This window comes from Protopterus annectens, chromosome 6.part0 (assembly GCF_019279795.1).
Source record: "Protopterus annectens isolate FY-2018-M chromosome 6.part0, PAN1.0, whole genome shotgun sequence".
NCBI classification, from domain to species: domain Eukaryota; kingdom Metazoa; phylum Chordata; order Ceratodontiformes; family Protopteridae; genus Protopterus; species Protopterus annectens.
In genome coordinates, this window is record NC_056737.1 from 923,885,354 (window position 1) to 923,900,729 (window position 15,376).

The following is a 15,376-nucleotide window of genomic DNA, read 5'->3' on the forward strand; positions in this document are numbered from 1 at the left end:
GCCTTAATTCATATACCTGAAAAGTAGGCGAGGATGAACGCAATGAGAGCCAGCAAACTGACAATAAAATAAAAGAAACTTGCATTTATTAGTAAGCGCTTTCGGTGTGGATCAGTGCCTCACCTTCATCAGACTGAAACAAAATGAAAATCAATTAACATTCTTTATATAGAAAAAATCTAACAATCAATGAATTAAAACCTAAATTAGTGAACCCAGTTAATTCTTAAAAGGGAAAGCCTTCGTGCACATTCTTCAAGTAATATACTGGTAAGTTACGCTGTTTTTAACTTGAAGTCATGTGCAAACATGAACAGATTTCCTTTATCTTATTGAATTAATCAAAAATTAAAAAGCAGCAATACATATTAATTCAAACAATCCATAATAGTTGCCATAAATAAAAACGACATCAAGCCTTATAGCTAGTTGACTAAGCTAGCAATAGCAAAATTAATAATGAAACTAACTATAAATTAGTTAGTACATTAAAATAAACAATATACAGTAAAAGTCAATTAGTTAATTATTATGTATAAATATCTATCGCCGATGTAGTTACTAATAAATGAATATATATATATATATATATATATATATATATATATATATATATATATATATATATAAATATAAATATACAAACCTAATAATCTAATAAGATATAAATAAGTAATAATATTTAATAATGGATAAATATGAATACATCATTGTATATGCCATTATGTATAAATACTAGAAAAAGCAGTACCTGTCAAATAATCATCTCTTAAGGGCATGCAATTTCAAAACACATTTAATAGATAGATTTTCATTCAGCCCTGGTGGAATGGACGCCCCTGTTTTATTTGCCAAATAAGCTCATCAATTTCTAGTAAAATCTGCCAAGAGCCTCCTCTAATGTCATTATCTCGATGTTGTAACACTAAAAATTTAAAAATATGTCCAGGGTATTCTAAAATGTGTTTAGCCAAAGAGTTTTTAATGTCCCCCTTGTTAATGGCATAAAAATGTTCGTACATGCACTGTTTGAGTTTCCTTTCAGTTTTGCCAATGTAATATGCATTACATTGGCAACATAAGGCTGCATAAACCACACTTTTGCTATCACAATTGAATCTCGAACCAATCATGTATATTTTGTTGTTAATTATACATCTAGTCCCTTCAAATATGTGTTTGCACTAAGGGCAAGTACCACATTTGAACATACTTTTAACCCTACTATTTGGGACTCTTGTCTTTTTCTCAAGTAATGCTTTCAAGTTAAGCCCTCTGTACGTAATACGTGGTTTCTCACCTAATGTTTTAATCAATGTTAATTCTCCTCTAATGACGCGTTCCAATTTTTATTTATAATATCCCTGATAAATACATAATCTAGGGAAAACGTCGATAAGAAGCTGGTCATGTAAACCCTATTATTCTTGTTATCCAATAAAGATTCCATTGGCATGGGCTGTTGCTGTAACCCACTAAGTAAAGGCTGAAAGTACCCGTTTTTTCTTTTATGACAAACTTCTTGCTTTATATTAACAATCAAGGAAGCAGGGTAGCCTCTATGCATAAACATGCCTTGCATGTTTTCACATTCAGTCTCAAACTCATCATCAGACATCATTCGGCTGCCCTAACCATCTGACCTTTTATAATGGCCTTCTTTTGGTGGTAGGGGTGATTACTTGAAAAATGCAAAAAGGTATTTGAATGTGTAGGTTTCCTATAAATCCTACTGATGTACCTACGTTTACATCTGTCATTCACTAAAAGAATGTCTAAATAGTTAATCAAAGTATCATCAATGTTATATGTAAACTCAAGGAAACTTGTCATGGTTGAAATGTTACGAATAAAGGTTGGAATAAGGGTTTTATCTCCTCTCCAAATGCAGAACATGTCATCCTGGTATCTTGTATACCAGGAGACATGCTGTTGGTAAAGACTGTTCTGAAATAGTAACTCATCTTCCCAATATGCCATGATGGCATTGGCAAAACTACCCCCACATGGTGACCCCATTGCTATACCAGACTTCTGCAAATACAGTTTTCCCTCAAAAACCATGAAATTGTTTGTCAAAACAATTTCCAATAAGGTTTTGATTACATATATGGTGTTCTCCTCTACTTTTTTTAGGACCAGAAAGTCCCTGATCCATTTAAGTCCAGTTTCCTGGGGGATAACTGTGTAGAGGTCTTTGATGTCTATGGTAATAAAGCATGCCTCAAGTTGACAGTCTAGTCTGTTTATGGTTCTTAAAAAAACCCAAGAATCTTTACATATCTGAGGCTCGCTATCGACCAATGGTTTTAAAATAGAATCAATATATTTGGCACAACTGTGTGCGATGGATCCCCTACCATCCACTATAGGTCTAAATGGGGGACTATTAAGAGATTTGTGTATTTTAGGAGTACCAAATAAGGCAGGTGTTTTGGGTGCAATCATTGACAAGTATTGAAATAGGTCCTTGTCTATAGACCCCTCTAAAAACAAGTCATCCAATATTGACCTAATTTTTCTATATGCCTGGTTGACTTCGTTAAGGGACACTCTTTCATAAACGTTTGTGTTAAGATGTTTTTGCATTGCTTCAACGTAAATGAAATTATCCATAAACACAAGCCCTCCTCCCTTGTCGGGATTCATGACCCTGATGTTACAGTCATTACGTAGATGGAGAAAATCCTGTTCAGAAGCGCTGAGGATGTTTTTAGTTGTTGATAAATGCTGCTTTTTCTCAGAGCTAGCCCTTAGATCCATTTCGCAAATCTTTTCAAAAAGGCATAGTCTAGGGTGAAGGGGGGGGGGGGTTAAACAAACTAGGAACCCTGATAGAACTGGTTTCAGTTGAACTCGCCCCCATGGGCAAATTTAGGTTTAATTTGCGTACACACAGTTTCAAATCAATGATTGTTTTGGCTAAATCCATCCTTTTACCAGGGACGTAAGTTAGCCCTTTAGATAGAAGATTAATCATGTCTTGCTGAATATCAAGGTTTGTATAGTTATAGATTTTAAAGTCACCTTGTCTTGCTGAATATCAAGGTTTGTATAGTTATAGATTTTAAAGTCACCTTGTGTGCTTACATGTATGGAAGGAGCAAGACCATGCACCTGGTTTGAAACTGTCACCTCCTTTGTTTCCTCCTGTTCCTTTGATTGCGGTTGGTCCGTCGATTGTTCTGTTGACCAGACCGATCGGTCCGAAAACCCTGGTCACTATTGTTTTTGCTCATCATTGGGGTTAACCACGTGTGGTCAATCATGGTAGTTATTAGCATTAGTATCATTAGTGTTGTTGTTGCGATTGATAATTCTTTCGCTACGTCTTAACCCGTTACCTTCATTGTTACTAATATTGTTGAAAGAACGAGCTTGCTCTTGGTCGTGGGTTCCATCAACCCTGTTATTATTATGTATGTCATTTTTATCAGGGCTACTATTAGATGGAGGCTTAGGATAAGCAATATTATTCGAATAATCGTACAAGTCTCTAGCTATTTTCCTCTTTTTAGTGGCAAGCATTTTATCCATAGTTGCCTGTATGCTTGTATATATTCTACAATAGTCATATTTGTAACGGGAAAAGTCACCATGAGTCACTATGGTATGTTCCAAAATTTCTAAATCACTCAAGATTATTAATTTCTTCATTGTAATAATTAATAAGAGATTGTAAAAATTCCATACCTTGCCTGTCAAAAAGTTGGATCAATTCTTTAAAAAATAAAGAATCATATATTAATCCAGCTGGATAACGCCATTGACGCAAGCCTTTGGGTATGATTTTTTTGGTAATGCACTCTTGTAAATACGAGACCTCCAGTTGGAGTTTCCTACATCTGAAAAGCTTGGTGTCGAAAAGGTTAATTTGATCAGAGAAAGAACTCTCCCTCTGTTGTTCTACTGCATCCAAGGGAGCATTGTTGTCATTGTTAGTATTAAAGCTGTATTTATTGTTAAGAAAAGTACCCATAGATGGTAAAACACTTGCTTGATTTGTTGGTAAAATTGGAGCAAGTGGTGCTGCAGGTTCAGAATTATCTTCCGAAGTATTGGTAATTGGTGCATTGTGTTGGCTCGTCGTTGCATTAATAAAACCAATGTTGTTCCGATTCCTGGTAGGTACTGCATCAAGACTTCCCCTCGTATCATTAGGTGGGTTCAGACCAAGAGCCTCGACACGTTGGGTTAAAGTTTCAACCCTTCCCAAAAGTAATTGTACTAGCGTGGTTAAGTCGCCAGCAGAATTGTTCTGATTACCGTCAATATTGTCTTCCTGTGTAAACAGGTTTTGAAACTGCTCGGTTCCACTCGCCATATAGTAAAACTCTCACAAAGCGAAAAACAAGATATATATATATATATATATATATATATATATATAAATATAAATATACAAACCTAATAATCTAATAAGATATAAATAAGTAATAATATTTAATAATGGATAAATATGAATACATCATTGTATATGCCATTATGTATAAATACTAGAAAAAGCAGTACCTGTCTAATAATCATCTCTTAAGGGCATGCAATTTCAAAACACATTTAATAGATAGATTTTCATTCAGCCCTGGTGGAATGGACGCCCCTGTTTTTATTTGCCAAATAAGCTCATCAATTTCTAGTAAAATCTGCCAAGAGCCTCCTCTAATGTCATTATCTCGATGTTGTAACACTAAAAATTTAAAAATATGTCCAGGGTATTCTAAAATGTGTTTAGCCAAAGAGTTTTTAATGTCCCCCTTGTTAATGGCATAAAAATGTTCGTACATGCACTGTTTGAGTTTCCTTTCAGTTTTGCCAATGTAATATGCATTACATTGGCAACATAAGGCTGCATAAACCACACTTTTGCTATCACAATTGAATCTCGAACCAATCATGTATATTTTGTTGTTAATTATACATCTAGTCCCTTCAAATATGTGTTTGCACTAAGGGCAAGTACCACATTTGAACATACTTTTAACCCTACTATTTGGGACTCTTGTCTTTTTCTCAAGTAATGCTTTCAAGTTAAGCCCTCTGTACGTAATACGTGGTTTCTCACCTAATGTTTTAATCAATGTTAATTCTCCTCTAATGACGTTCCGATTTTTATTTATAATATCCCTGATAAATACATAATCTAGGGAAAACGTCGATAAGAAGCTGGTCATGTAAACCCTATTATTCTTGTTATCCAATAAAGATTCCATTGGCATGGGCTGTTGCTGTAACCCACTAAGTAAAGGCTGAAAGTACCCGTTTTTTCTTTTATGACAAACTTCTTGCTTTATATTAACAATCAAGGAAGCAGGGTAGCCTCTATGCATAAACATGCCTTGCAGGTTTTCACATTCAGTCTCAAACTCATCATCAGACATCATTCGGGCTGCCCTAACCATCTGACCTTTTATAATGGCCTTCTTTTGGTGGTAGGGGTGATTACTTGAAAAATGCAAAAAGGTATTTGAATGTGTAGGTTTCCTATAAATCCTACTGATGTACCTACGTTTACATCTGTCATTCACTAAAAGAATGTCTAAATAGTTAATCAAAGTATCATCAATGTTATATGTAAACTCAAGGAAACTTGTCATGGTTGAAATGTTACGAATAAAGGTTGGAATAAGGGTTTTATCTCCTCTCCAAATGCAGAACATGTCATCCTGGTATCTTGTATACCAGGAGACATGCTGTTGGTAAAGACTGTTCTGAAATAGTAACTCATCTTCCCAATATGCCATGATGGCATTGGCAAAACTACCCCCACATGGTGACCCCATTGCTATACCAGACTTCTGCAAATACAGTTTTCCCTCAAAAACCATGAAATTGTTTGTCAAAACAATTTCCAATAAGGTTTTGATTACATATATGGTGTTCTCCTCTACTTTTTTTAGGACCAGAAAGTCCCTGATCCATTTAAGTCCAGTTTCCTGGGGGATAACTGTGTAGAGGTCTTTGATGTCTATGGTAATAAAGCATGCCTCAAGTTGACAGTCTAGTCTGTTTATGGTTCTTAAAAAAACCCAAGAATCTTTACATATCTGAGGCTCGCTATCGACCAATGGTTTTAAAATAGAATCAATATATTTGGCACAACTGTGTGCGATGGATCCCCTACCATCCACTATAGGTCTAAATGGGGGACTATTAAGAGATTTGTGTATTTTAGGAGTACCAAATAAGGCAGGTGTTTTGGGTGCAATCATTGACAAGTATTGAAATAGGTCCTTGTCTATAGACCCTCTAAAACAAGTCATCCAATATTGACCTAATTTTTCTATATGCCTGGTTGACTTCGTTAAGGGACACTCTTTCATAAGCGTTTGTGTTAAGATGTTTTGCATTGCTTCAACGTAAATGAAATTATCCATAAACACAAGCCCTCCTCCTTGTCGGGATTCATGACCCTGATGTTACAGTCATTACGTAGATGGAGAAAATCCTGTTCAGAAGCGCTGAGGATGTTTTTAGTTGTTGATAAATGCTGCTTTTTCTCAGAGCTAGCCCTTAGATCCATTTCGCAAATCTTTTCAAAAGGCATAGTCTAGGGTGAAGGGGGTTAAACAAACTAGGAACCCTGATAGAACTGGTTTCAGTTGAACTTCGCCCCATGGGCAAATTTAGGTTTAATTTTGCGTACACACAGTTTCAAATCAATGATTGTTTTGGCTAAATCCATCCTTTTACCAGGGACGTAAGTTAGCCCTTTAGATAGAAGATTAATCATGTCTTGCTGAATATCAAGGTTTGTATAGTTATAGATTTTAAAGTCACCTTGTCTTGCTGAATATCAAGGTTTGTATAGTTATAGATTTTAAAGTCACCTTGTGTGCTTACATGTATGGAAGGAGCAAGACCATGCACCTGGTTTGAAACTGTCACCTCCTTTGTTTCCTCCTGTTCCTTTGATTGCGGTTGGTCCGTCGATTGTTCTGTTGACCAGACCGATCGGTCCGAAAACCCTGGTCACTATTGTTTTTGCTCATCATTGGGGTTAACCACGTGTGGTCAATCATGGTAGTTATTAGCATTAGTATCATTAGTGCTGTTGTTGCGATTGATAATTCTTTAAGCTCGTCTTAACCCGTTACCTTCATTGTTACTAATATTGTTGAAAGAACGAGCTTGCTCTTGGTCGTGGGTTCCATCAACCCTGTTATTATTATGTATGTCATTTTTATCAGGGCTACTATTAGATGGAGGCTTAGGATAAGCAATATTATTCGAATAATCGTACAAGTCTCTAGCTATTTTCCTCTTTTTAGTGGCAAGCATTTTATCCATAGTTGCCTGTATGCTTGTATATATTCTACAATAGTCATATTTGTAACGGGAAAAGTCACCATGAGTCACTATGGTATGTTCCAAAATTTCTAAATCACTCAAGATTATTAATTTCTTGATTGTAATAATTAATAAGAGATTGTAAAAATTCCATACCTTGCCTGTCAAAAGGTTGGATCAATTCTTTAAAAAATAAAGAATCATATATTAATCCAGCTGGATAACGCCATTGACGCAAGCCTTTGGGTATGATTTTTTTGGTAATGCACTCTTGTAAATACGAGACCTCCAGTTGGAGTTTCCTACATCTGAAAAGCTTGGTGTCGAAAAGGTTAATTTGATCAGAGAAAGAACTCTCCCTCTGTTGTTCTACTGCATCCAAGGGAGCATTGTTGTCATTGTTAGTATTAAAGCTGTATTTATTGTTAAGAAAAGTACCCATAGATGGTAAAACACTTGCTTGATTTGTTGGTAAAATTGGAGCAAGTGGTGCTGCAGGTTCAGAATTATCTTCCGAAGTATTGGTAATTGGTGCATTGTGTTGGCTCGTCGTTGCATTAATAAAACCAATGTTGTTCCGATTCCTGGTAGGTACTGCATCTAGACTTCCCCTCGTATCATTAGGTGGGTTCAGACCAAGAGCCTCGACACGTTGGGTTAAAGTTTCAACCCTTCCCAAAAGTAATTGTACTAGCGTGGTTAAGTCGCCAGCAGAATTGTTCTGATTACCGTCTATATTGTCTTCCTGTGTAAACAGGTTTTGCGAAACTGCTCCGGTTCCACTCGCCATATAGTAAAACTCTCACAAACGAAAAACAAGAAACCAAACTACTGAAAAGTACGCAAGGATGAACGCAATGATAGCCAGCAAACTGACAATAAAATAAAAGAAACTTGCATTTATTAGTAAGCGCTTCGGTGTGGATCAGTGCCTCACCTTCATCAGACTGAAACAAAATGAAAATCAATTAACATTCTTTATATAGAAAAAAATCTAACAATCAATGAATTAAAACCTAAATTAGTGAACCCAGTTAATTCTTAAAAGGGAAAGCCTTCGTGCACATTCTTCAAGTAATATACTGGTAAGTTACACTGTTTTTAACTTGAAGTTATGTGCAAACATGAACACATTTCCTTTATCTTATTGAATTAATTAAAAATTAAAAAGCAGCAATACATATTAATTCAAAAAATCCATAATAGTTGCCATAAATAAAAATGACATCAAGCCTTATAGCTAGTTGACTAAGCTAGCAATAGCAAAATTAATAATGAAACTAACTATAAATTAGTTAATATATTATAGTAAAAGTCAATTAGTTAATTATTATGGATAAATATCTATCGCCGATGTAGTTATATATATATATATATATATATATACAAACCTAATAATCTAATAAGATATAAATAAGTAATAATAATTAATAATGGATAAATACGAATACATCATTGTATATGCTATTATGTATAAATACTAGAAAAAGCAGTACCTGTCAAATAATCATCTCTTAAGGGCATGCAATTTCAAAACACATTTAGTAGATAGATTTTCATGTGTTTCATGTCGAGGCTCTTGGTCTGAACCCACCTAATGATACGAGGGGAAGTCTTGATGCAGTACACCTACCAGGAATGTATCAAATCATGCGTCCAAGCCATCTCCCTTAGTGATAATTGTCGAGTTATTGGTCCTATAAGAAATCCAATGTGTGCCCCATTTATTTAACCGAAAAGTCAATTTAGTTAATAAAGTGTTTTCATTAAAATAAACTTTTCACAGCAAACTAAGACCAAATTCTTGACTGCCCTATAAACTTTGAACATCTTCTGTAACACTAAAAACACTTCCCAGTGAGAAAGGCAATTATGCAATGCAATCATCCTTGGCTTTCTATTAATGTAAAATACCAAATAAGAATAAGGGACAAAGCATGGAAGAGCTAGACATACAATAAGGATCTTGCCCATAATCAAGAATTCACCATTCTTAGGGTGTCTTGTAGAAGTGTAACTAAGGCTAATAAATCTAGTCACCAGAAATAAAGTCTCTTTGTCAGTCATCTGATATCACTCTAGAAAGCTGTCAAATATTTAACGGATTACTGCAATAAATCTACAGCACCACATTCTACTATCCTGAGCAATCACCTGTTTCAGATTCCCTGCTGGAGATTTTTTTTAAAAGCTCATCCTACCTTAGCAGAGTATACCCCTGTATCCTAAGGAGCCTTATTTCCCAATCCTCTCAGATGGCTCCATCTTCCAGGTCTCCTAACTTCTGATTTAGAACGGTTTCTGTCTGAACTGTTCTGGATATACTTAAACTGAGTGTCAGACAATAGGAACCATGTGTTCTTTTAGCTCCACTTATTCCTTTTAGTTATTATCATCACCCCCCTGCAAAACTACTAGCTCCATTTTTTAACATCCCATAGTTTTAACAAGAATAATCCACCTATTCTGAAACAAGTTTTTATTACTTCAGCTCCCGAAATGGCTTACCCCACTAACCAGTACTCCAGCTCAATGTCTAACCATTAGCCTTTAACAAATGTGCTGGAAAGGATTGTGTTCTTACAAGTGGTTGGCCATGTGAACAACTGTGGCTTTCTTTTTACATTCACAGCATGGCTTTGACAAGGATATGGTACCCTTAGGGCTATAGATATCACCTACAAGGAGAAAGACTGCAACCAAAAGCAGCCTTTCTTGACAAATAAAAAAGTTGCAAAAGCAGCATCCTATTCTGTACTACTGGCCAACTTGAAAAATGACATTAAATCAATGACTTCCTTAATGATCAAAACCTTTTACAAACAGTAAGTTCCCAACATGGCCACAAACTTCAAAACAAACCACTCCCATCTTGAATTTATTGTTTCCAGTACCACAAACCAAATCTTAGACTTTAAGTAACCACATACCTATAACTTCTGATATTCCAGACTGTTTCTCCCTCAAAAATGTATCCTCTTCTATTGCAAGGAAGAACATTACATCAAACTGGAAATCCAAAGCTTCTCCAACTTTTAAGCAATTCATGAATATGGTGTCAGCAGTACAGCAATTGGAAATGAACACTATTAAAAGGAAGAACTGAAAGAACTACATCATTATACATAGCATGGCAAAAAGTAACTGAAATACTGGAGAATAATGACTGCAGCAGATTATAATCAGGAAACAATTGTATAGAAAGTCAATTATATGTTAACAATAGACACCCTTGTAAATACTTTATTTTGGTTTTAATGTTTGATATCTGTTTAGAGGTTTTAGCCTACCTTTTTAAATAATTTGTAAATACTTCATTGTCATAAATAACCTGCATTCATGTTTTCTTGTTTTTGGAAATGAATAAAAATATTTAAAAAAAAAAAAAATGTATCCTCTTCCAGGCTAAAATTTCTAACCACATATAGCTGTAATAAAAACAAAGCTAGCCTCCATTGATTAGACACGTCATCAGAATCAGTAATTCCAAAGAGACTGCGGAGACACTGATAGCAAAACTGGTACACCGAAAGGAAAAATACTTGACTAAATGTTCAAGCTGTATAACTTCAATCCCAAACTTTGGATTACAAAAGAACTAAAAGCCTCAATTAAAACCAGGGACACTGCCTGCCAAGAATGGAAATTCTCCAAGCACAATAACAGAATCAGCTTTAACAACCTGAGGAACCTAGCAAAAAGAGTTGTTTGAAGAGATGAATCTTTCTACCTCCTTTCACAACTAATTTCCCTCAAAACCCATCCCAAGCTCTTTTGGAAACTAATAACCAAATAGGTAAACAGACCTCAAAGAGCAACTACAGACCAGACAGGCTGCATTAAATGGTCCACATGCAGACTTTCACCGACACATTTTCTAAATTAATTTTCTTAATAAGTTCACTTAAATTTGAAATGTACTGAAAACTTAAATCGATGTGGTAATCTACACCTTGACAGCCCTTCATTTCTATGTTTTTACACCAAGTTATTATTTATATATTTCATTCATTTTAAAGCCTCAACGAATATACTTTTGGGGTGACTTGTGAAGGCACAATTTTGGCAGAAAGTGGAAGATTTCAAAGGTTCAGCTTTCAAAATATTTATAGTAATTTATTGGTGATGGCTGGTTCGTAATGTCAGTTTTGTAAAACCAATTAAAATGAGTGGTTTTAAATTATTCTGATAATGTCTTTTTAAAATTTAAGATGACGGCATTAAAAATTACCTCTTTTGTTGTTATTTAGCATGCTGACTTTTTACAAATATTTTACACATTAGCAACTAACCTCACCTGTTTTTGTTTTGGGTACTTATAGAATCCTTACAGATGTGTCCATAGTGTACTTTATCCTTCAAGTGCACAACTTCATTAGTAAAGGAAAATGCTTCGCATCACATATAAATAAAAATGAAAACAACACCACTACTGTACATTTATTTTCAGAAACTAAAAAGTGAGAATAGGGGTATCAGGCAGACTTAAGCTGCAAAATGGTGACACGTTACAGATAAATTATGCCATTTTTACTATTATGTAATAAAAAAAATTCAGTCTTACATTAAGAACACAAAATAATCAAATAAACAAATATACAAACTACGACCACATTATATTTGCTAAAAAAATCGAAGCCTAATGTGATCTGCACACTGATACTCTATCAGATGCCTAAAGTAAGGTATTTATTGAACATTGATTAGCAGGAAGAAAACACGGTCTCAAACAGTGCGGCAACTTATTTTCTCTACATCAAATAAAATACAGTTACAGAGTTTTAATTTAGTTCATACTGCTACGTAACACTTTAAAGTATTTCTAGCATAGTATCGTAGTTTCCCCGATACTTAAAGGTAAGTTAGACAAGATTTTCATTACGAAAACTAAAATATCAAGACAGCTGTCACTTTTTCATGTTATTTACTTGCGACTTTTCATGTTACTTCGCAAGATACAGCTACCTAAATCAGACGTGTCCTGCGTAAACACGGTACAGATGGTAACCCTACTAGTAACATTAAACATAAAATGCATTAAACAAAACACACAGTGTGAAGAAAGCTGACAACAGTTCATACTCCACGTCTGTTCACTGATCGGAGTCTAGACAGCATAAGTGTAGAAATAAATCTGCAATCCTTCTTTACATCACTTCAAATACATAGGCCCCCCACTTAATCACCCGTATCTCACCTATCATTCTTCAAAGCAGTCTCATTCAATATAATGTTAAAACTCTAGAAAAGTAGAAGACGGTTCTAAAAGTTTTCACTTAATCCATAAACAACAGAATTTGTTCTGTGGAGTCCACTGCAAGACCTTACACAACCACCACTCCATCTTCCTGGAGACGTGGACGTGGACCCGGAACTACAGACGTAGGTCCCCAAACATCAACACGGTGCGTCTCACATGTTGCCTGCCTGATGTAAACACAGCTATATTTGTCTTCTTTACGAATTGAGCAATACGGTTGCTAGTATTATTAGAAATGTGTGGCAGAACGAGTTGAAATGTCTGGGAAAGCTTATCAGGGTGCAAGAGAATCAGTTTCTTTATCTACTGTCTTGCAAGTGACTGGATTCGACGATATTTCTTGTCATAGGTCTCAATCTCAAGAACTTGAGGACAAATCTCAAAAGAATCGGAGACAGACAATCAAGGGCATTTTTAAAATAATAATGACACATTGTAAAAGAAGTCTACAACACTAATTATTGTCAGTATTTATTAAGTGCGTAACTCGCCGCTTCTTCTGCAAAAGTAATCTGTTTTAGAAAAGATTAGGAGGGGCACAGCTAAAATGTTAGTGAAAATCGGGGACCGTTGAGATGTATTGTACATTTCAGTTGAATATAGCTGTCAACCTCAGACTTCACTTAAGAAATCGGGGACTGTCAGAGACGGAAATAACAAAGGACAAAAATGGGTGCTGTAAAATACGCTGAGATGAGTCGTATATTTTTGCTAAGCATTTGTCTGAAATATTATAGCTCTTCGCCCGTAATTCTCACACTGCCGTTTGTCAGCAGCATATGCTTATCACACCTCTCAACCTATTATCACAAAAAAATGTGGGCAAAGCCAAAAGTAATGGAGGACAGTGGCACGTTTTGTAGCTAGACGCATTTACCTTTCTAACGATATCAAGTCTGATACTCAAATGTCTCTTCATTGGTACCCTGACATTTAGTAGCTGCAGTCCTCACTGATTTGTAAGAAACACAAATTTTATGAGTAGCAGACCAAAATACGAATTGAAAAATGTGGACAGTTGAGAGGTGTAATAGCTATGCACTTAAAACGATAGAAATTATTTCAAAACCGAATAACTGTATACGAATACCAAACATGACTACAAATTGGGAATGCTTAACCATATTTGGGCGATTGTTCATATGATAACACATCAGGATGCGCAGTAGCAAGAAGAACCGCCTAGGGTTACCACCTGTCCCACTTTGCGATGGACAGTCCCTCTTTGAGCAGTTGTGTTCTGCAAAGAAATCGAAAAAATGGCAAATGTCCTGAGATTTTAGGATAAACATATTACATATATTGTATGTAATAGTTGCATAAAACAGTTATCGTGTCTGTGAAACACCTAAATGTGACAAGAAACAGAATAAATAAGTAAAATGCTACAAGAATAAGCTTTCACGTAGGCCACAAATTGAAGTTCTGTCCTTTGTACTGGCCGTGGGTATGTTTTGCCTTGCAAAATCTGACGTTTGTACCAAAAACCCTAACCGCCTCTAGTGTAATGTGTGTCACTCGTCTTGTGTGTTCATATAGACGATGAGGCTTGGGTGCTCGTTAAGTAATTTATTACACAAATACATTTGGCTGGAGGACTAGAATATTTAACTAAATGACTGACTGCTGCATACAAGCATGCTTTCACTCTGGCTGCTCACTCAACCTGGAATTCTTGCTTGCACGTGATTAGTGCATATATGCGCATGCCAACAGACTGGAATGCTTCTTAAAGGTAAACACACATTCTGATCTACATCCTTCTTTGACTATTCTGTCATGCAATGTAAAAATGACAATTGAATAGGCATGCAAATTATATAGAGATATACAAACAAGAACAATCATGTCCAGGTTGCCGTGTAACTAGGATTATGTGTTGAGATATGACCTGACCTCGTAATATAATAATCAGAACTGGGTTTAGCAACAGGAACAGTCACTGGGGAATGTTCTGCTTCAGGATTTTCAGGGATACTTTCAGGAACATATGATGAAATGTTCTCTGGAACTGGAATATTGGACAGATAACTCTGGGAATTAGAGTCTTCATTACAGGCAAGATGGTGTAACACTGGCTCAGACAAATAAATGTTTCCTGTTCCACCTAAATTCCATCCCTTGCAATTCAACGATGTACAATCTCGGTTCCAAACACAAATGTTTCACAAGTCCAATCCAATCAAATCCTTTTGCGGTCTGCATCCTCACTATCTCTCCTTTTAATGGATTCAGAGGTTTGCTGGTCTTGCAGTATGACTTTTGGGACAAATGCTTTTTTAGGAGTTGAGCTTTTACTGTTTTGTTGTTTTTAGCAGCTGGAACCAACAAAGGCTTACTGGTTGGTAGTGTGGTTCTGGTTTGTTTCGACATAAGTCTCTGAGCAGGTGAACCAAGTAAATTATAATAAGGATTGTTTCTGAGATCAAGGATGTTTAGAAAAACATGAAAATTCTCTCGTTTGGATTTCTCTAACAGCTGTTTTGTACTTTGAACTGCACATTCAGCCAAGCCATTTGATTGTGGGTATTCAGGGCCACTAGTAACATGAACAAAGTACCACATTTAAGCAAACCTTTTGAACTGTTGACTACTAAACTGTGCACCATTGTCAGAAATGACTTTGTGCAGAGTACCATGGACAAAAAAAAGTCTCTTCAACTTTGTAATGACAGTACTGGACGTTCGGTTAGGAAGTAGGTAATTCTCGAACCGATTTGAATAAGAGTCTACTAATACCAAGTAATGTTGACCATTCCATTCAAAAATATCTGTAGCTACTGTCAACCAAGGTAGTTCAGGAATCTGGCTTAATTGAAGTGGTTCTTT

The 15,376-nt window shown here is 35.6% G+C and overlaps 1 protein-coding gene across 1 annotated transcript in view; it reads right to left on the reverse strand.

The window, feature by feature from the left end:
- The window catches only part of GOLGA5 (golgin A5), a 933,889-nt gene extending 921,223 nt beyond the window's left edge, over nucleotides 1-12,666 (reverse strand). Inside the window, exon 1 of the mRNA XM_044074573.1 lies at nucleotides 12,485-12,666. The gene's annotated coding sequence lies outside the window, so the exon portion shown is untranslated. The remainder of the gene's footprint in view (nucleotides 1-12,484) is intronic.
- Between the last annotated feature and the right edge of the window lie 2,710 nt (nucleotides 12,667-15,376).